This window comes from Oncorhynchus keta, chromosome 14 (genome assembly GCF_023373465.1).
Source record: "Oncorhynchus keta strain PuntledgeMale-10-30-2019 chromosome 14, Oket_V2, whole genome shotgun sequence".
Taxonomy (NCBI): Eukaryota; Metazoa; Chordata; class Actinopteri; order Salmoniformes; family Salmonidae; genus Oncorhynchus; species Oncorhynchus keta.
The window spans coordinates 63,716,441-63,739,854 of record NC_068434.1 but is presented as its reverse complement, the minus strand read 5'-3'; the positions used below and the strand labels follow the sequence as shown (position 1 = coordinate 63,739,854).

General features: G+C 45.1%; 7 non-coding genes across 7 annotated transcripts; all 7 read left to right on the top strand.

Moving 5' to 3' along the window:
• The first annotated feature begins 5,402 nt into the window (after positions 1 to 5,402).
• On the top strand, positions 5,403 to 5,475 carry trnaf-gaa (transfer RNA phenylalanine (anticodon GAA)). The gene has a single exon. It is a non-coding gene; the product is annotated as a tRNA-Phe (tRNA).
• An 872-nt stretch (positions 5,476 to 6,347) lies between these two features.
• trnaf-gaa (transfer RNA phenylalanine (anticodon GAA)) lies at positions 6,348 to 6,420 on the top strand. The gene has a single exon. It is a non-coding gene; the product is annotated as a tRNA-Phe (tRNA).
• Positions 6,421 to 9,604: 3,184 nt separating this feature from the next.
• Positions 9,605 to 9,677, top strand: trnaf-gaa (transfer RNA phenylalanine (anticodon GAA)). Its single transcript has one exon. It is a non-coding gene; the product is annotated as a tRNA-Phe (tRNA).
• A 3,184-nt stretch (positions 9,678 to 12,861) lies between these two features.
• On the top strand, positions 12,862 to 12,934 carry trnaf-gaa (transfer RNA phenylalanine (anticodon GAA)). Its single transcript has one exon. It is a non-coding gene; the product is annotated as a tRNA-Phe (tRNA).
• Positions 12,935 to 16,112: 3,178 nt separating this feature from the next.
• On the top strand, positions 16,113 to 16,185 carry trnaf-gaa (transfer RNA phenylalanine (anticodon GAA)). Its single transcript has one exon. It is a non-coding gene; the product is annotated as a tRNA-Phe (tRNA).
• Positions 16,186 to 19,303: 3,118 nt separating this feature from the next.
• trnaf-gaa (transfer RNA phenylalanine (anticodon GAA)) lies at positions 19,304 to 19,376 on the top strand. The gene has a single exon. It is a non-coding gene; the product is annotated as a tRNA-Phe (tRNA).
• Positions 19,377 to 22,566: 3,190 nt separating this feature from the next.
• Positions 22,567 to 22,639, top strand: trnaf-gaa (transfer RNA phenylalanine (anticodon GAA)). Its single transcript has one exon. It is a non-coding gene; the product is annotated as a tRNA-Phe (tRNA).
• The last annotated feature ends 775 nt before the right edge of the window (positions 22,640 to 23,414 follow it).

The window sequence follows — 23,414 nt, the reverse complement described above, 5'->3', positions numbered from 1 at the left end:
GACGAAAATGATCCTGCTAATGGGATGGGTGCGCCAAGAAGTTAACATATCAGACCAGAGAGGCGTGTAGCTGCAGCTCACATCCAAAGTGATTTGAACTCTGAAATCTGAACACGAGGTAGAGACGATAAAGTCACCTCCGGGACAAATCACTGGTACGACTGATTAGCTGTCCTAAGTAAAGTACCTAGAAAAATGTATTTATGTTTCTTATGTATTATTTAAGTATTTAAGTTTCTAATGTATTAAGTGTATATGTTTATGTTACCATTTAGTTAGCTAGTAAATAAATAATTAAACCAATTTGTGTAGTACTGAATCAAAAGGATCAGGTTTTTGCATATGCCGGAGGTTACAACTGTTCAGAACGATATGTGGTTATGATTAATAAGTTGTTTATAGATGAAATAAGTAAAGACCTTGAGTTTAATATGGGAGATGGTATCTACATTGGGGCAAAAAAGTATTTAGTCAGCCACCAATTGTGCAAGTTCTCCCACTTAAAAAGACGAGAGAGGCCTGTAATTTTCATCATAGGTACACTTCAACTATGACAGACAAAATGAGAATTTATTTTCCAGAAAATCACATTGTAGGATTTTTAATTAATTTAATTGCAAATTATGGTGGAAAATAAGTATTTGGTCGCCTACAAACAAGCAAGATTTCTGGCTCTCACAGGCCTATAACTTCTTCTTTAAGAGGCTCCTCTGTCCTCCACTCGTTACCTGTATTAATGGCACCCGTTTGAACTTGTTATCAGTATAAAAGACACCTGTCCACAACCTCAAACAGTCACACTCCAAACTCCACTATGGCCAAGACCAAAGAGCTGTCAAAGGACAACAGAAACAAAATTGTAGACCTGCACCAGGCTGGGAAGACTGAATCTGCAATAGGTAAGCAACTTGGTTTGAAGAAATCAACTGTGGAAGCAATTATTAGAAAATGGAAGACATACAAGACCACTAATAATCTCCCTTGATCTGGGGCTCCACGCAAGATCTCACCCCGTGGGGTCAAAATGATCACAAGAACGGTGAGCAAAAATCCCAGAACCACATGGGGGGACCTAGTGAATGACCTGCAGAGAGCTGGGACCAAAGTAACAAAGCCTACCATCAGTAACACACTACGCCGCCAGGGACTCAAATCCTGCAGTGCCAAACGTGTCCCCCTGCTTAAGCCAGTACATGTCCAGGCCCGTCTGAAGTTTGCTAGAGAGCATTTGGATGATCCAGAAGAAGTTTGGGAGAATGTCATATGGTCAGATGAAACCAAAATATAACTTTTTGGTGAAAACTCAACTCGTCGTGTTTGGAGGACAAAGAATGCTGAGTTGCATCCAAAGAACACCATACCTACTGTGAAGCATGGGGGTGGAAACATCATGCTTTGGGGCTGTTTTTCTGCAAAGGGACCAGGACGACTGATCCATGTAAAGGAAAGAATGAATGGGGCCATGTATCGTGAGATTTTGAGTGAACACCTCCTTCCATCAGCAAGGGCATTGAAGATGAAACGTGGCTGGGTCTTTCAGCATGACAATTATCACAAACACACCGCCCGGGCAACGAAGGCGTGGCTTCGTAAGAAGCATTTCAAGGTCCTGGTGGCCTAGCCAGTCTCCAGATCTCAACCCCATAGAAAATCTTTGGAGGGAGTTGTAAGTCCGTGTTGCCCAGCAACAGCCCCAAAACATCACTGCTCTCGAGGAGATCTGCATGGAGGAACGGGCCAAAATACCAGCAACAGTGTGTGAAACCTTGTGAAGACTTACAGAAAACGTTTGACCCCTGTCATTGCCAACAAAGGGTATATAACAAAGTATTGAGATAAACTTTTGTTATTGACCAAATACTTATTTTCCACCATAATTTGCAAATAAATTAATTGAAAATCCTACAATGTGATTTTCTGATTTTTATTTCTCATTTTGTCTGTCATAGTTGAAGGGTACCTATGATGAAAATGACAGGCTTCTCTCATCTTTTTAAGTGGGAGAACATGCACAATTGGTGGCTGACTAAATACTTTTTTGCCCCACTGTATTTAAATAACCGCTTCGTGGTGCCCCAAATCATAATGGGTTAATTGTTACATAATTTAAAATCATAGTAGTTAGTTGATTAGATAAATAAGCCAGATTAAATGTTAACGTAAAGTCACTGCCCTGCTCACAGAAGATGCATGCTATATCAGTAGATAGGAATCGCAAGCAATACCACTTCCGGAAAGCCTCAGGGTTTGTACTACCTTCTGTGTTGATGTTTGTTCAGGGTATAATTACACCTTCTTAAAGTGCATGCTGGTCTTCTTTTTGTAATAAAGTATATGTTTATGATGTTATATTGTGGGACAGCGATTTGTCTTTTAACTTTCTCTAGATCCCTCCGAGACACACAGACACACACAGAGGTTGGAGCAACACGGTCAGATGTCTGGGACTTGAACCAGCAACCCACCTCTCTAGGCTACTTGCCACATCCTGGCGGTTTGGTTTTATGTATAATTTTGTGATGTAATCTTGTAGTCTGATTCTCTATTTAATGTTGAGAAGGGCTAATATGATGTTGTCTTCCTGGCGAAAGACGATGTGTCATCCTTCGTCAAACATGTCCATTCAAAGACCAATCACAGTTTCTATAGCATAGCTTAATGTCACCTAGTTTAGAACTTGTTTCTTTTATGTTAATCTCTGCACCAATGTGATTTTCATGTTGTAGACGCCAGGCAAAGGAGTGTGTGGCACGTCAGAGTGGACAAGAGCCAAAGAGACTTCGGGAAAATCATCTGCCAATTTAGACGAGGGTCTAGAGACAGCAGTTTGCCACACGGCATGCTCCTTAAGGCTCTCAATATGTACATAGGCAAAATATATGCCTAAGCAATGTACTTGCAGAAGGAGCTGTCTTCTACTGGCACGGTGGGCTTTTTCTGCTGTGATGTTGCATGCCAATACTGGCTATACTTGCAGAAAGTTGTGCAGGCATGCCCAGAGTTAGAGGACCTTCTAAAAATGCACCCCCTCCGTTCTGCATGTGAATGGGTGGAATTACCACCTTGCATGTCTAAGATAAACACTCTGTTGTTATGGAGAAACACTAAGTTCCTCTCACTGGTATTGTCATGGCCTGCCTAAGTCTAGGACCCTCATGGGCATGGAAGTGTATGTGTGGAATAGGACTGTAGTCAAATTCCGCCCCCCAGCGTCTTCTCTTTTCAACTGCTGACCTTATCTCAAGTTGAGTTCCACATCCCTCATTGTCCTAGTTCCACAGAAACTGACCTGCCTTATCAGGAATTGAAACCAAACTGCTCCCCTTTGCCTCCTTCCTTAGAAATATTCATATTCAGCAATAACATGTTTGAACAGATTATGAACTTCCTGCACATCCCCCTGTCTTACTCAGTAACTTTCCATACCCAAAGTTTCTACTCACCCTTCATTGACCCCTAAAATATACATTTCTTATACCTGTAAAGTAATCAATACTTTCGAATATGATGATAGGAATTAGTATATTTCAAGCCAGAATCCAACAGGTAGAAAAGTGAATGTTTCTCGGACTCAACTTCATAATTGCATTGATGTCAGTGGAGTCATGTCATTGTAATTTGCACTGTTTGACAGCCACACTTCAGACATTCAGAAATGACCTATAACTATATACAGCAGTGCAAATAACACACACACAAAAAAAAATGTTAAAAAAAATATTAGAAAATAAATATATGTAAAAAAAAAAACAGTATACCCCTTGGAAATCCTCGTCACAGTATTTTGCTGCCTGTGCCCTGTCCCATAGCAGTCTCTTTCTGATGTAAAGCAGAGGCAAACTGAACAAGTGGTGCATTTCATGCGACACAGAACACAACGACGCCTCCATGCTGTGCCCTGTGGCATATGAACACCACTGGGGGCACAGGCAGAGCGGGCAGCTTGGCACCGGGGCCTCCCAGTCGGAGTCGCTATCACTGTGAAAGAAAACATTTAAAAAAGATTTGTATTGTATGAGCCTTTTATCATCACATAAAATAAACAGATATGTATTGTATAGATTAGAGGGAACAGTCCCTAAGGTGAAGTGCTGTTCTATTCAACTCCGGCCATTGTTGTATATATATATATATATATATATATATATATATATATATATATATATATATATATATACACACACACACACACACACACACACACACACACACACACACACACACACACACACACACACACACACACACACACACACACACACACACACACACACACACACACACACACACACACACACACACACACACACACACCCAAACAAACCAACACACACACACACAAACAAACCATACAGTATTCTGCAATTGAAAATATATCTGATATTAATGGCATTTGCAAAGAGAACCAAGAAAATCCATACTTCTCTAATAAATGAAGTGATCTCAAAGTACACGCCAAACGACGGGGGAAGCGGCCTTAGATAGTATAATACTTGCACCATCTGGATTTCCATCAGATACTTTATTGCATGTTTTTCAAAAATACAGTAAAATATGTGAATCAGCATTTTGAGTTGCTTTTTTTGTCATTAGATTTGTCTATACTTATTTTACTATGGCAGTGGAAGGAGTATTGTTATGTTCAAATTCCCTTCAAGGAGCCGATAAGATCTTCATTGTATAGACCATAAGCTCGTCCCCTTCACATATTATCAGATAGCAGAGTGGCGCAGCGGAAGCGTGCTGGGCCCATAACCCAGAGGTCGATGGATCGAAACCATCCTCTGCTAAGTTTTACATGCGGAAAATTCAGCGAAGACAAAAACAAGTGATAATATAAAAAAGCCTTTATGCAACAGAAATCATACCTACCATACAGTTATGATTTGACAAAATAAAAGGATAAGTTTGTTTTCAAAGAATGCGTTAAAATTGTATTTGTAAGCAATACTATAATTTATATAATATATCTAATAAAGTATGAATGGGTGAGTTAGACCACTTTAATATTGCGTCATCCTGAAGGGTAAGTGCAAATGTGATGTGTTCACTTACCACCCTCTCATGGACAATGGATGAAATAACAGGTCATTTTATCTGAGTAGTTCTGGAACTTCCATTACACATTGCGAGCCTGTGTCTGTTCCGAAGAAGACTCCAGATCAACTGAGGCTCATTTTCGTAGCTGTCGTCAGTAATTGGGTTAGCCTAATTTGAGTTTGTCAGGGGACCAGCAGATGGACGCTTCAAAAAGAACGTGTGCGTGATTACTTCATCCATGTGGATGCATTTGTCACTCGCTATTGGAGAAAGATTAATAGCAAACATTCATGATCCTAAAATCAACTGAATACACCAGACAGCCAAAGTTACAATCGTTTTTGGTCCGGCTCTTTAAGGTTGCCGAAATAGCTCAGTTGGGAGAGCGTTAGACTGAAGATCTAAAGGTCCCTGGTTCGATCCCGGGTTTCGGCAGGAACATTTTTTGCGAGAGTTCTAAGTTTGGTTCGTGACATTATCCGAATGCTCTAAGCACATTTTGATCTATTAATGTCAGTCTTTGAATGCTCCATTGTATAAACAACACTGAATAATAATATAAACGCAACATACAACAATTTCAACGAGTTTACTGAGTTACAAAGGCTACATCCCCTCCAACTGTTAACATATAGCAGAGTGGCGCAGCGGAAGCGTGCTGGGCCCATAACCCAGAGGTCGATGGATCGAAACCATCCTCTGCTATGTTTTACATGTGGCCAATTCAGCGAAGGTAAACCACGAATGAAAAATATTTCTAAAAGCCTTTATGCAATAGAAATGATACCAACATTCAGTTATCAATTCACAAAACAAAAGGAAACTTTGTTTTCAAATAATGTGTTAATATGGTGTTTGTAAGCAATACGATAACTCATACATAAACTATAACTAATAGAATGGTTGAGTTAGACCACAAATAGAAATAGTCTATATACAATGTGTGCAAAAGGCATGAGGAGGTAGGCGAATAATTACAATTTTGCAGATTAACTTCTTGAACTTCCATTACACATTTAGAGCCTGTGTCTGTTAGCAAGATGACTCCAGATCAAATGAGGCTCCTTTTCGTACATGTAATCACTAAAAGGTTCGCCTAATAATAACTAAAAGTATGTGTGAGTTTGTCACCAGCAGGTGGAAGCATTGTCTTCTAGCAGTTTGGAAAAGGACGTGATTATTCCATCCATGTGGGAGCATTTGTCATGCGTGGTTCGAGAAAGATTAATAGAAAAGAAAATATCCTAAAGTCAACTAAATAAATCAGCCAGTTAACAAGACAGTTAACGAGACATTTTAACAGGGTGGCCGAAATAGCTCAGTTGGGAGAGCGTTAGACTGAAGATCTAAAGGTCCCTGGTTCGATCCCGGGTTTCGGCAAGTGTTCATTTTGCGAGACTTCTAAATTTGGCCTGAAAATGGAGGGCAGCTGGTTGGAAACACAGGTTCAAATGGAACATTTAGTTGGGAGATTATGGGTTGGACAAAACCCTAAACTCTCACAATCAAATGTAGACCGCATTATCTACCAAGAGAATTCTATCCCCCCAAGCAGACACATCGATGGCTCTGAACAAACTTTATTTGACTCTTTGCAAACTGGAATCCATTTATCCGGAGGCTGCATTCATTGTAGCTGGGGATTTTAACAAGGCTAATCTGAAAACAAGACTCCCTAAATTTTATCAGCATATCAATTGCGCAACCAGGGGTGGAAAAACCTTGGATCATTGTTACTCTAACTTCCGCGACGCATATAAGGCCCTGCCCCGCCCTCCTTTCGGAAAAGCTGACCAGGACTCCATTTTGTTGATCCCTGCCTACAGACAGAAACTAAAACAAGAGGCTCCCACGCTGAGGTCTGTCCAACGCTGGTCCGACCAAGCTGACTCCACACTCCAAGACTGCTTACATCACGTGGACTGGGTTATGTTTCGTATTGCGTCAGATAACAATATTGACGAATACGCTGATTCGGTGTGCGAGTTCATTAGAACGTGCGTTGAAGAAGTCGTTCCCATAGCAACGATTAAAACATTCCCTAACCAGAAACCGTGGATTGATGGCAGCATTCGCGTGAAACTGAAAGCGCAAACCACTGCTTTTAATCAGGGCAAGGTGACTGGTCACATGACCGAATACAAAAAGTGCAGCTATTCCCTCCGCAAGGCTATCAAACAAGCCAAGCGTCAGTACAGAGACAAAGTAGAATCTCAATTCAACGGCTCTGACACAAGAGGCATGTGGCAGGGTCTACAGTCAATCACGGACTACAAGAAGAAACCCAGCCCAGTCACGGACCAGGATGTCTTGCTCCCAGGCAGACTAAATAACTTTTTACCCGCTTTGAGGACAATACAGTGCCACTGACACGGCCTGCAACGAAAACATGCAGACTCTCCTTCACTGCAGCGAGGTGAGTAAGACATTTAAACGTGTTAACCCTCGCAAGGCTGCAGGCCCAGACGGCATCCCCAGCCGCGCCCTCAGAGCATGCGCAGACCAGCTGGCCGGTGTGTTTACGGACATATTCAATCAATCCCTATACCAGTCTGCTGTTCCCACATGCTTCAAGAGGGCCACCGTTGTTCCTGTTCCCAAGAAAGCTAAGGTAACTGAGTTAAACGACTACCGCCCCGAAGCACTCACTTCCGTCATCATGAAGTGCTTTGAGAGACTAGTCAAGGACCATATCACCTCCACCCTACCTGACACCTAGACCCACTCCAATTTGCTTACCGCCCAAATAGGTCCACAGACGATGCAATCTCAACCACACTGCACACTGCCCTAACCCATCTGGACAAGAGGAATACCTATGTGAGAATGCTGTTCATCGACTACAGCTCGGCATTCAACACCATAGTACCCTCCAAACTCGTCATTAAGCTCGAGACCCTGGGTCTCGACCCCGCCCTGTGCAACTGGGTACTGGACTTCCTGACGGGCCGCCCCCAGGTGGTGAGGGTAGGCAACAACATCTCCACCCCGCTGATACTCAACACTGGGGCCCCACAAGGGTGCGTTCTGAGCCCTCTCCTTTACTCCCTGTTCACCCACGACTGCGTAGCCACGCACGCCTCCAACTCAATCATCAAGTTTGCGGACGACACAAAAGTGGTAGGCTTGATTACCAACAACGACGAGACGGCCCACAGGGAGGAGGTGAGGGCCCTCGGAGTGTGGCGTCAGGAAAATAACCTCACACTCAACGTCAACAAAACTAAGGAGATGATGATTGTGGACTTCAGGAAACAGCAGAGGGAACACCCCCCTATCCACATCGATGGAACAGTAGTGGAGAGGGTAGCAAGTTTTAAGTTCCTCGGTATACACATCACAGACAAACTGAATTGGTCCACTCACACAGACAGCATCGTGAAGAAGGCGCAGCAGCGCCTCTTCAACCTCAGGAGGCTGAAGAAATTTGGCTTGTCACCAAAAGCACTCACAAACTTCTATAGATGCACAATCGAGAGCATCCTGGCGGGCTGTATCACTGCCTGGTACGGCAACTGCCCCGCCCACAACCGTAAGGCTCTCCAGAGGGTAGTGAGGTCTGCACAACGCATCACCGGGGCAAACTACCTGCCCTCCAGGACACCTACACCACCCGATGTCACAGGAAAGCCATAAAGATCATCAAGGACATCAACCACCCGAGCCACTGCCTGTTCACCCCGCTATCATCCAGAAGGCGAGGTCAGTACAGGTGCATCAAAGCTGGGACCGAGAGACTGAAAAACAGCTTCTATCTCATGGCCATCAGACTGTTAAACAGCCATCACAATGCTCCATTGTATAAACTACACTGAATAATAATATAAACGCAACATACAACAATTTCAAAGATTTTACTGAGTTCCAAAGGCTACATCCTCCAACTATTACCAGATAGCAGAGTGGCGCAGCGGAAGCGTGCTGGGCCCATAACCCAGAGGTCGATGGATCGAAACCATCCTCTGCTAGGTTTTACATGTGGCCAATACAGCGAAGGTAAAACACGAATAAAAATATTTCTAAAAGCCTTTATGCAATAGAAATGATACCAACATTCAGTTATCAATTCACAAAAGGAAACTTTGTTTTCAAATAATGTGTTAATATGGTGTTTGTAAGCAATACGATAACTCATACATAAACTATAACTAATAGAATGGTTGAGTTAGACCACAAATAGAAATAGTCTATGTACAATGTGTGCAAAAGGCATGAGGAGGTAGGCGAATAATTACAATTTTGCAGATTAACTTCTTGAACTTCCATTACACATTTAGAGCCTGTGTCTGTTAGCAAGATGACTCCAGATCAAATGAGGCTCCTTTTCGTACATGTAATCACTAAAAGGTTCGCCTAATAATAACTAAAAGTATGTGTGAGTTTGTCACCAGCAGGTGGAAGCATTGTCTTCTAGCAGTTTGGAAAAGGACGTGATTATTCCATCCATGTGGGAGCATTTGTCATGCGTGGTTCGAGAAAGATTAATAGAAAAGAAAATATCCTAAAGTCAACTAAATAAATCAGCCAGTTAACAAGACAGTTAACGAGACATTTTAATAGGGTGGCCGAAATAGCTCAGTTGGGAGAGCGTTAGACTGAAGATCTAAAGGTCCCTGGTTTGATCCCGGGTTTCGGCAAGTGTTCATTTTGCGAGACTTCTAAATTTGGCCTGAAAATGGAGGGCAGCTGGTTGGAAACACAGGTTCAAATGGAACATTTAGTTGGGAGATTATGGGTTGGACAAAACCCTAAACTCTCACAATCAAATGTAGACCGCATTATCTACCAAGAGAATTCTATCCCCCCCAAGCAGACACATCGATGGCTCTGAACAAACTTTATTTGACTCTTTGCAAACTGGAATCCATTTATCCGGAGGCTGCATTCATTGTAGTTGGGGATTTTAACAAGGCTAATCTGAAAACAAGACTCCCTAAATTTTATCAGCATATCAATTGCGCAACCAGGGGTGGAAAAACCTTGGATCATTGTTACTCTAACTTCCGCGACGCATATAAGGCCCTGCCCCGCCCTCCTTTCGGAAAAGCTGACCAGGACTCCATTTTGTTGATCCCTGCCTACAGACAGAAACTAAAACAAGAGGCTCCCACGCTGAGGTCTGTCCAACGCTGGTCCGACCAAGCTGACTCCACACTCCAAGACTGCTTACATCACGTGGACTGGGTTATGTTTCGTATTGCGTCAGATAACAATATTGACGAATACGCTGATTCGGTGTGCGAGTTCATTAGAACGTGCGTTGAAGAAGTCGTTCCCATAGCAACGATTAAAACATTCCCTAACCAGAAACCGTGGATTGATGGCAGCATTCGCGTGAAACTGAAAGCGCAAACCACTGCTTTTAATCAGGGCAAGGTGACTGGTCACATGACCGAATACAAAAAGTGCAGCTATTCCCTCCGCAAGGCTATCAAACAAGCCAAGCGTCAGTACAGAGACAAAGTAGAATCTCAATTCAACGGCTCTGACACAAGAGGCATGTGGCAGGGTCTACAGTCAATCACGGACTACAAGAAGAAACCCAGCCCAGTCACGGACCAGGATGTCTTGCTCCCAGGCAGACTAAATAACTTTTTACCCGCTTTGAGGACAATACAGTGCCACTGACACGGCCTGCAACGAAAACATGCAGACTCTCCTTCACTGCAGCGAGGTGAGTAAGACATTTAAACGTGTTAACCCTCGCAAGGCTGCAGGCCCAGACGGCATCCCCAGCCGCGCCCTCAGAGCATGCGCAGACCAGCTGGCCGGTGTGTTTACGGACATATTCAATCAATCCCTATACCAGTCTGCTGTTCCCACATGCTTCAAGAGGGCCACCGTTGTTCCTGTTCCCAAGAAAGCTAAGGTAACTGAGTTAAACGACTACCGCCCGAAGCACTCACTTCCGTCATCATGAAGTGCTTTGAGAGACTAGTCAAGGACCATATCACCTCCACCCTACCTGACACCTAGACCCACTCCAATTTGCTTACCGCCCAAATAGGTCCACAGACGATGCAATCTCAACCACACTGCACACTGCCCTAACCCATCTGGACAAGAGGAATACCTATGTGAGAATGCTGTTCATCGACTACAGCTCGGCATTCAACACCATAGTACCCTCCAAACTCGTCATTAAGCTCGAGACCCTGGGTCTCGACCCCGCCCTGTGCAACTGGGTACTGGACTTCCTGACGGGCCGCCCCCAGGTGGTGAGGGTAGGCAACAACATCTCCACCCCGCTGATACTCAACACTGGGGCCCCACAAGGGTGCGTTCTGAGCCCTCTCCTTTACTCCCTGTTCACCCACGACTGCGTAGCCACGCACGCCTCCAACTCAATCATCAAGTTTGCGGACGACACAAAAGTGGTAGGCTTGATTACCAACAACGACGAGACGGCCCACAGGGAGGAGGTGAGGGCCCTCGGAGTGTGGCGTCAGGAAAATAACCTCACACTCAACGTCAACAAAACTAAGGAGATGATGATTGTGGACTTCAGGAAACAGCAGAGGGAACACCCCCCTATCCACATCGATGGAACAGTAGTGGAGAGGGTAGCAAGTTTTAAGTTCCTCGGTATACACATCACAGACAAACTGAATTGGTCCACTCACACAGACAGCATCGTGAAGAAGGCGCAGCAGCGCCTCTTCAACCTCAGGAGGCTGAAGAAATTTGGCTTGTCACCAAAAGCACTCACAAACTTCTATAGATGCACAATCGAGAGCATCCTGGCGGGCTGTATCACTGCCTGGTACGGCAACTGCCCGCCCACAACCGTAAGGCTCTCCAGAGGGTAGTGAGGTCTGCACAACGCATCACCGGGGGCAAACTACCTGCCCTCCAGGACACCTACACCACCCGATGTCACAGGAAAGCCATAAAGATCATCAAGGACATCAACCACCGAGCCACTGCCTGTTCACCCCGCTATCATCCAGAAGGCGAGGTCAGTACAGGTGCATCAAAGCTGGGACCGAGAGACTGAAAAACAGCTTCTATCTCATGGCCATCAGACTGTTAAACAGCCATCACAATGCTCCATTGTATAAACTACACTGAATAATAATATAAACGCAACATACAACAATTTCAAAGATTTTACTGAGTTCCAAAGGCTACATCCCTCCAACTATTACCAGATAGCAGAGTGGCGCAGCGGAAGCGTGCTAGGCCCATAACCCAGAGGTCGATGGATCGAAACCATCCTCTGCTAGGTTTTACATGTGGCCAATACAGCGAAGGTAAAACACGAATAAAAATATTTCTAAAAGCCTTTATGCAATAGAAATGATACCAACATTCAGTTATCAATTCACAAAAGGAAACTTTGTTTTCAAATAATGTGTTAATATGGTGTTTGTAAGCAATACGATAACTCATACATAAACTATAACTAATAGAATGGTTGAGTTAGACCACAAATAGAAATAGTCTATGTACAATGTGTGCAAAAGGCATGAGGAGGTAGGCGAATAATTACAATTTTGCAGATTAACTTCTTGAACTTCCATTACACATTTAGAGCCTGTGTCTGTTAGCAAGATGACTCCAGATCAAATGAGGCTCCTTTTCGTACATGTAATCACTAAAAGGTTCGCCTAATAATAACTAAAAGTATGTGTGAGTTTGTCACCAGCAGGTGGAAGCATTGTCTTCTAGCAGTTTGGAAAAGGACGTGATTATTCCATCCATGTGGGAGCATTTGTCATGCGTGGTTCGAGAAAGATTAATAGAAAAGAAAATATCCTAAAGTCAACTAAATAAATCAGCCAGTTAACAAGACAGTTAACGAGACATTTTAACAGGGTGGCCGAAATAGCTCAGTTGGGAGAGCGTTAGACTGAAGATCTAAAGGTCCCTGGTTCGATCCCGGGTTTCGGCAAGTGTTCATTTTGCGAGACTTCTAAATTCGGCCTGAAAATGGAGGGCAGCTGGTTGGAAACACAGGTTCAAATGGAACATTTAGTTGGGAGATTATGGGTTGGACAAAACCCTAAACTCTCACAATCAAATGTAGACCGCATTATCTACCAAGAGAATTCTATCCCCCCCCAAGCAGACACATCGATGGCTCTGAACAAACTTTATTTGACTCTTTGCAAACTGGAATCCATTTATCCGGAGGCTGCATTCATTGTAGCTGGGGATTTTAACAAGGCTAATCTGAAAACAAGACTCCCTAAATTTTATCAGCATATCAATTGCGCAACCAGGGGTGGAAAAACCTTGGATCATTGTTACTCTATAAGGCCCTGCCCCGCCCTCCTTTCGGAAAAGCTGACCAGGACTCCATTTTGTTGATCCCTGCCTACAGACAGAAACTAAAACAAGAGGCTCCCACGCTGAGGTCTGTCCAACGCTGGTCCGACCAAGCTGACTCCACACTCCAAGACTGCTTACATCACGTGGACTGGGTTATGTTTCGTATTGCGTCAGATAACAATATTGACGAATACGCTGATTCGGTGTGCGAGTTCATTAGAACGTGCGTTGAAGAAGTCGTTCCCATAGCAACGATTAAAACATTCCCTAACCAGAAACCGTGGATTGATGGCAGCATTCGCGTGAAACTGAAAGCGCGAACCACTGCTTTTAATCAGGGCAAGGTGACTGGTCACATGACCGAATACAAAAAGTGCAGCTATTCCCTCCGCAAGGCTATCAAACAAGCCAAGCGTCAGTACAGAGACAAAGTAGAATCTCAATTCAACGGCTCTGACACAAGAGGCATGTGGCAGGGTCTACAGTCAATCACGGACTACAAGAAGAAACCCAGCCCAGTCACGGACCAGGATGTCTTGCTCCCAGGCAGACTAAATAACTTTTTTACCCGCTTTGAGGACAATACAGTGCCACTGACACGGCCTGCAACGAAAACATGCAGACTCTCCTTCACTGCAGCGAGGTGAGTAAGACATTTAAACGTGTTAACCCTCGCAAGGCTGCAGGCCCAGACGGCATCCCCAGCCGCGCCCTCAGAGCATGCGCAGACCAGCTGGCCGGTGTGTTTACGGACATATTCAATCAATCCCTATACCAGTCTGCTGTTCCCACATGCTTCAAGAGGGCCACCGTTGTTCCTGTTCCCAAGAAAGCTAAGGTAACTGAGTTAAACGACTACCGCCCGAAGCACTCACTTCCGTCATCATGAAGTGCTTTGAGAGACTAGTCAAGGACCATATCACCTCCACCCTACCTGACACCTAGACCCACTCCAATTTGCTTACCGCCCAAATAGGTCCACAGACGATGCAATCTCAACCACACTGCACACTGCCCTAACCCATCTGGACAAGAGGAATACCTATGTGAGAATGCTGTTCATCGACTACAGCTCGGCATTCAACACCATAGTACCCTCCAAACTCGTCATTAAGCTCGAGACCCTGGGTCTCGACCCCGCCCTGTGCAACTGGGTACTGGACTTCCTGACGGGCCGCCCCCAGGTGGTGAGGGTAGGCAACAACATCTCCACCCCGCTGATACTCAACACTGGGGCCCCACAAGGGTGCGTTCTGAGCCCTCTCCTTTACTCCCTGTTCACCCACGACTGCGTAGCCACGCACGCCTCCAACTCAATCATCAAGTTTGCGGACGACACAAAAGTGGTAGGCTTGATTACCAACAACGACGAGACGGCCCACAGGGAGGAGGTGAGGGCCCTCGGAGTGTGGCGTCAGGAAAATAACCTCACACTCAACGTCAACAAAACTAAGGAGATGATGATTGTGGACTTCAGGAAACAGCAGAGGGAACACCCCCCTATCCACATCGATGGAACAGTAGTGGAGAGGGTAGCAAGTTTTAAGTTCCTCGGTATACACATCACAGACAAACTGAATTGGTCCACTCACACAGACAGCATCGTGAAGAAGGCGCAGCAGCGCCTCTTCAACCTCAGGAGGCTGAAGAAATTTGGCTTGTCACCAAAAGCACTCACAAACTTCTATAGATGCACAATCGAGAGCATCCTGGCGGGCTGTATCACTGCCTGGTACGGCAACTGCTCCGCCCACAACCGTAAGGCTCTCCAGAGGGTAGTGAGGTCTGCACAACGCATCACCGGGGGCAAACTACCTGCCCTCCAGGACACCTACACCACCCGATGTCACAGGAAGGCCATAAAGATCATCAAGGACATCAACCACCCGAGCCACTGCATGTTCACCCCGCTATCATCCAGAAGGCGAGGTCAGTACAGGTGCATCAAAGCTGGGACCGAGAGACTGAAAAACAGCTTCTATCTCATGGCCATCAGACTGTTAAACAGCCATCACAATGCTCCATTGTATAAACTACACTGAATAATAATATAAACGCAACATACAACAATTTCAAAGATTTTACTGAGTTACAAAGGCTACATCCCCTCCAACTATTACCAGATAGCAGAGTGGCGCAGCGGAAGCGTGCTGGGCCCATAACCCAGAGGTCGATGGATCGAAACCATCCTCTGCTATGTTTTACATGTGGCCAATACAGCGAAGGTAAAACACGAATAAAAATATTTCTAAAAGCCTTTATGCAATAGAAATGATACCAACATTCAGTTATCAATTCACAAAACAAAAGGAAACTTTGTTTTCAAATAATGTGTTAATATGGTGTTTGTAAGCAATACGATAACTCATACATAAACTATAACTAATAGAATGGTTGAGTTAGACCACAAATAGAAATAGTCTATATACAATGTGTGCAAAAGGCATGAGGAGGTAGGCGAATAATTACAATTTTGCAGATTAACTTCTTGAACTTCCATTACACATTTAGAGCCTGTGTCTGTTAGCAAGATGACTCCAGATCAAATGAGGCTCCTTTTCGTACATGTAATCACTAAAAGGTTCGCCTAATAATAACTAAAAGTATGTGTGAGTTTGTCACCAGCAGGTGGAAGCATTGTCTTCTAGCAGTTTGGAAAAGGACGTGATTATTCCATCCATGTGGGAGCATTTGTCATGCGTGGTTCGAGAAAGATTAATAGAAAAGAAAATATCCTAAAGTCAACTAAATAAATCAGCCAGTTAACAAGACAGTTAACGAGACATTTTAACAGGGTGGCCGAAATAGCTCAGTTGGGAGAGCGTTAGACTGAAGATCTAAAGGTCCCTGGTTCGATCCCGGGTTTCGGCAAGTGTTCATTTTGCGAGACTTCTAAATTTGGCCTGAAAATGGAGGGCAGCTGGTTGGAAACACAGGTTCAAATGGAACATTTAGTTGGGAGATTATGGGTTGGACAAAACCCTAAACTCTCACAATCAAATGTAGACCGCATTATCTACCAAGAGAATTCTATCCCCCAAGCAGACACATCGATGGCTCTGAACAAACTTTATTTGACTCTTTGCAAACTGGAATCCATTTATCCGGAGGCTGCATTCATTGTAGCTGGGGATTTTAACAAGGCTAATCTGAAAACAAGACTCCCTAAATTTTATCAGCATATCAATTGCGCAACCAGGGGTGGAAAAACCTTGGATCATTGTTACTCTAACTTCCGCGACGCATATAAGGCCCTGCCCCGCCCTCCTTTCGGAAAAGCTGACCAGGACTCCATTTTGTTGATCCCTGCCTACAGACAGAAACTAAAACAAGAGGCTCCCACGCTGAGGTCTGTCCAACGCTGGTCCGACCAAGCTGACTCCACACTCCAAGACTGCTTACATCACGTGGACTGGGTTATGTTTCGTATTGCGTCAGATAACAATATTGACGAATACGCTGATTCGGTGTGCGAGTTCATTAGAACGTGCGTTGAAGAAGTCGTTCCCATAGCAACGATTAAAACATTCCCTAACCAGAAACCGTGGATTGATGGCAGCATTCGCGTGAAACTGAAAGCGCAAACCACTGCTTTTAATCAGGGCAAGGTGACTGGTCACATGACCGAATACAAAAAGTGCAGCTATTCCCTCCGCAAGGCTATCAAACAAGCCAAGCGTCAGTACAGAGACAAAGTAGAATCTCAATTCAACGGCTCTGACACAAGAGGCATGTGGCAGGGTCTACAGTCAATCACGGACTACAAGAAGAAACCCAGCCCAGTCACGGACCAGGATGTCTTGCTCCCAGGCAGACTAAATAACTTTTTACCCGCTTTGAGGACAATACAGTGCCACTGACACGGCCTGCAACGAAAACATGCAGACTCTCCTTCACTGCAGCGAGGTGAGTAAGACATTTAAACGTGTTAACCCTCGCAAGGCTGCAGGCCCAGACGGCATCCCCAGCCGCGCCCTCAGAGCATGCGCAGACCAGCTGGCCGGTGTGTTTACGGACATATTCAATCAATCCCTATACCAGTCTGCTGTTCCCACATGCTTCAAGAGGGCCACCGTTGTTCCTGTTCCCAAGAAAGCTAAGGTAACTGAGTTAAACGACTACCGCCCGAAGCACTCACTTCCGTCATCATGAAGTGCTTTGAGAGACTAGTCAAGGACCATATCACCTCCACCCTACCTGACACCTAGACCCACTCCAATTTGCTTACCGCCCAAATAGGTCCACAGACGATGCAATCTCAACCACACTGCACACTGCCCTAACCCATCTGGACAAGAGGAATACCTATGTGAGAATGCTGTTCATCGACTACAGCTCGGCATTCAACACCATAGTACCCTCCAAACTCGTCATTAAGCTCGAGACCCTGGGTCTCGACCCCGCCCTGTGCAACTGGGTACTGGACTTCCTGACGGGCCGCCCCCAGGTGGTGAGGGTAGGCAACAACATCTCCACCCCGCTGATACTCAACACTGGGGCCCCACAAGGGTGCGTTCTGAGCCCTCTCCTGTACTCCCTGTTCACCCACGACTGCGTAGCCACGCACGCCTCCAACTCAATCATCAAGTTTGCGGACGACACAAAAGTGGTAGGCTTGATTACCAACAACGACGAGACGGCCCACAGGGAGGAGGTGAGGGCCCTCGGAGTGTGGCGTCAGGAAAATAACCTCACACTCAACGTCAACAAAACTAAGGAGATGATGAGCAAGTTTTAAGTTCCTCGGTATACACATCACAGACAAACTGAATTGGTCCACTCACACAGACAGCATCGTGAAGAAGGCGCAGCAGCGCCTCTTCAACCTCAGGAGGCTGAAGAAATTTGGCTTGTCACCAAAAGCACTCACAAACTTCTATAGATGCACAATCGAGAGCATCCTGGCGGGCTGTATCACTGCCTGGTACGGCAACTGCTCCGCCCACTACCGTAAGGCTCTCCAGAGGGTAGTGAGGTCTGCACAACGCATCACCGGGGCAAACTACCTGCCCTCCAGGACACCTACACCACCCGATGTCACAGGAAGGCCATAAAGATCATCAAGGACATCAACCACCCGAGCCACTGCATGTTCACCCCGCTATCATCCAGAAGGCGAGGTCAGTACAGGTGCATCAAAGCTGGGACCGAGAGACTGAAAAACAGCTTCTATCTCATGGCCATCAGACTGTTAAACAGCCATCACAATGCTCCATTGTATAAACTACACTGAATAATAATATAAACGCAACATACAACAATTTCAAAGATTTTACTGAGTTACAAAGGCTACATCCCCTCCAACTATTACCAGATAGCAGAGTGGCGCAGCGGAAGCGTGCTGGGCCCATAACCCAGAGGTCGATGGATCGAAACCATCCTCTGCTATGTTTTACATGTGGCCAATACAGCGAAGGTAAAACACGAATAAAAATATTTCTAAAAGCCTTTATGCAATAGAAATGATACCAACATTCAGTTATCAATTCACAAAACAAAAGGAAACTTTGTTTTCAAATAATGTGTTAATATGGTGTTTGTAAGCAATACGATAACTCATACATAAACTATAACTAATAGAATGGTTGAGTTAGACCACAAATAGAAATAGTCTATATACAATGTGTGCAAAAGGCATGAGGAGGTAGGCGAATAATTACAATTTTGCAGATTAACTTCTTGAACTTCCATTACACATTTAGAGCCTGTGTCTGTTAGCAAGATGACTCCAGATCAAATGAGGCTCCTTTTCGTACATGTAATCACTAAAAGGTTCGCCTAATAATAACTAAAAGTATGTGTGAGTTTGTCACCAGCAGGTGGAAGCATTGTCTTCTAGCAGTTTGGAAAAGGACGTGATTATTCCATCCATGTGGGAGCATTTGTCATGCGTGGTTCGAGAAAGATTAATAGAAAAGAAAATATCCTAAAGTCAACTAAATAAATCAGCCAGTTAACAAGACAGTTAACGAGACATTTTAACAGGGTGGCCGAAATAGCTCAGTTGGGAGAGCGTTAGACTGAAGATCTAAAGGTCCCTGGTTCGATCCCGGGTTTCGGCAAGTGTTCATTTTGCGAGACTTCTAAATTTGGCCTGAAAATGGAGGGCAGCTGGTTGGAAACACAGGTTCAAATGGAACATTTAGTTGGGAGATTATGGGTTGGACAAAACCCTAAACTCTCACAATCAAATGTAGACCGCATTATCTACCAAGAGAATTCTATCCCCCAAGCAGACACATCGATGGCTCTGAACAAACTTTATTTGACTCTTTGCAAACTGGAATCCATTTATCCGGAGGCTGCATTCATTGTAGCTGGGGATTTTAACAAGGCTAATCTGAAAACAAGACTCCCTAAATTTTATCAGCATATCAATTGCGCAACCAGGGGTGGAAAAACCTTGGATCATTGTTACTCTAACTTCCGCGACGCATATAAGGCCCTGCCCCGCCCTCCTTTCGGAAAAGCTGACCAGGACTCCATTTTGTTGATCCCTGCCTACAGACAGAAACTAAAACAAGAGGCTCCCACGCTGAGGTCTGTCCAACGCTGGTCCGACCAAGCTGACTCCACACTCCAAGACTGCTTACATCACGTGGACTGGGTTATGTTTCGTATTGCGTCAGATAACAATATTGACGAATACGCTGATTCGGTGTGCGAGTTCATTAGAACGTGCGTTGAAGAAGTCGTTCCCATAGCAACGATTAAAACATTCCCTAACCAGAAACCGTGGATTGATGGCAGCATTCGCGTGAAACTGAAAGCGCAAACCACTGCTTTTAATCAGGGCAAGGTGACTGGTCACATGACCGAATACAAAAAGTGCAGCTATTCCCTCCGCAAGGCTATCAAACAAGCCAAGCGTCAGTACAGAGACAAAGTAGAATCTCAATTCAACGGCTCTGACACAAGAGGCATGTGGCAGGGTCTACAGTCAATCACGGACTACAAGAAGAAACCCAGCCCAGTCACGGACCAGGATGTCTTGCTCCCAGGCAGACTAAATAACTTTTTACCCGCTTTGAGGACAATACAGTGCCACTGACACGGCCTGCAACGAAAACATGCAGACTCTCCTTCACTGCAGCGAGGTGAGTAAGACATTTAAACGTGTTAACCCTCGCAAGGCTGCAGGCCCAGACGGCATCCCCAGCCGCGCCCTCAGAGCATGCGCAGACCAGCTGGCCGGTGTGTTTACGGACATATTCAATCAATCCCTATACCAGTCTGCTGTTCCCACATGCTTCAAGAGGGCCACCGTTGTTCCTGTTCCCAAGAAAGCTAAGGTAACTGAGTTAAACGACTACCGCCCGAAGCACTCACTTCCGTCATCATGAAGTGCTTTGAGAGACTAGTCAAGGACCATATCACCTCCACCCTACCTGACACCTAGACCCACTCCAATTTGCTTACCGCCCAAATAGGTCCACAGACGATGCAATCTCAACCACACTGCACACTGCCCTAACCCATCTGGACAAGAGGAATACCTATGTGAGAATGCTGTTCATCGACTACAGCTCGGCATTCAACACCATAGTACCCTCCAAACTCGTCATTAAGCTCGAGACCCTGGGTCTCGACCCCGCCCTGTGCAACTGGGTACTGGACTTCCTGACGGGCCGCCCCCAGGTGGTGAGGGTAGGCAACAACATCTCCACCCCGCTGATACTCAACACTGGGGCCCCACAAGGGTGCGTTCTGAGCCCTCTCCTTTACTCCCTGTTCACCCACGACTGCGTAGCCACGCACGCCTCCAACTCAATCATCAAGTTTGCGGACGACACAAAAGTGGTAGGCTTGATTACCAACAACGACGAGACGGCCCACAGGGAGGAGGTGAGGGCCCTCGGAGTGTGGCGTCAGGAAAATAACCTCACACTCAACGTCAACAAAACTAAGGAGATGATGATTGTGGACTTCAGGAAACAGCAGAGGGAACACCCCCCTATCCACATCGATGGAACAGTAGTGGAGAGGGTAGCAAGTTTTAAGTTCCTCGGTATACACATCACAGACAAACTGAATTGGTCCACTCACACAGACAGCATCGTGAAGAAGGCGCAGCAGCGCCTCTTCAACCTCAGGAGGCTGAAGAAATTTGGCTTGTCACCAAAAGCACTCACAAACTTCTATAGATGCACAATCGAGAGCATCCTGGCGGGCTGTATCACTGCCTGGTACGGCAACTGCTCCGCCCACAACCGTAAGGCTCTCCAGAGGGTAGTGAGGTCTGCACAACGCATCACCGGGGGCAAACTACCTGCCCTCCAGGACACCTACACCACCCGATGTCACAGGAAGGCCATAAAGATCATCAAGGACATCAACCACCCGAGCCACTGCATGTTCACCCCGCTATCATCCAGAAGGCGAGGTCAGTACAGGTGCATCAAAGCTGGGACCGAGAGACTGAAAAACAGCTTCTATCTCATGGCCATCAGACTGTTAAACAGCCATCACAATGCTCCATTGTATAAACTACACTGAATAATAATATAAACGCAACATACAACAATTTCAAAGATTTTACTGAGTTACAAAGGCTACATCCCCTCCAACTATTACCAGATAGCAGAGTGGCGCAGCGGAAGCGTGCTGGGCCCATAACCCAGAGGTCGATGGATCGAAACCATCCTCTGCTATGTTTTACATGTGGCCAATACAGCGAAGGTAAAACACGAATAAAAATATTTCTAAAAGCCTTTATGCAATAGAAATGATACCAACATTCAGTTATCAATTCACAAAACAAAAGGAAACTTTGTTTTCAAATAATGTGTTAATATGGTGTTTGTAAGCAATACGATAACTCATACATAAACTATAACTAATAGAATGGTTGAGTTAGACCACAAATAGAAATAGTCTATATACAATGTGTGCAAAAGGCATGAGGAGGTAGGCGAATAATTACAATTTTGCAGATTAACTTCTTGAACTTCCATTACACATTTAGAGCCTGTGTCTGTTAGCAAGATGACTCCAGATCAAATGAGGCTCCTTTTCGTACATGTAATCACTAAAAGGTTCGCCTAATAATAACTAAAAGTATGTGTGAGTTTGTCACCAGCAGGTGGAAGCATTGTCTTCTAGCAGTTTGGAAAAGGACGTGATTATTCCATCCATGTGGGAGCATTTGTCATGCGTGGTTCGAGAAAGATTAATAGAAAAGAAAATATCCTAAAGTCAACTAAATAAATCAGCCAGTTAACAAGACAGTTAACGAGACATTTTAACAGGGTGGCCGAAATAGCTCAGTTGGGAGAGCGTTAGACTGAAGATCTAAAGGTCCCTGGTTCGATCCCGGGTTTCGGCAAGTGTTCATTTTGCGAGACTTCTAAATTTGGCCTGAAAATGGAGGGCAGCTGGTTGGAAACACAGGTTCAAATGGAACATTTAGTTGGGAGATTATGGGTTGGACAAAACCCTAAACTCTCACAATCAAATGTAGACCGCATTATCTACCAAGAGAATTCTATCCCCCCCCAAGCAGACACATCGATGGCTCTGAACAAACTTTATTTGACTCTTTGCAAACTGGAATCCATTTATCCGGAGGCTGCATTCATTGTAGCTGGGGATTTTAACAAGGCTAATCTGAAAACAAGACTCCCTAAATTTTATCAGCATATCAATTGCGCAACCAGGGGTGGAAAAACCTTGGATCATTGTTACTCTAACTTCCGCGACGCATATAAGGCCCTGCCCCGCCCTCCTTTCGGAAAAGCTGACCAGGACTCCATTTTGTTGATCCCTGCCTACAGACAGAAACTAAAACAAGAGGCTCCCACGCTGAGGTCTGTCCAACGCTGGTCCGACCAAGCTGACTCCACACTCCAAGACTGCTTACATCACGTGGACTGGGTTATGTTTCGTATTGCGTCAGATAACAATATTGACGAATACGCTGATTCGGTGTGCGAGTTCATTAGAACGTGCGTTGAAGAAGTCGTTCCCATAGCAACGATTAAAACATTCCCTAACCAGAAACCGTGGATTGATGGCAGCATTCGCGTGAAACTGAAAGCGCAAACCACTGCTTTTAATCAGGGCAAGGTGACTGGTCACATGACCGAATACAAAAAGTGCAG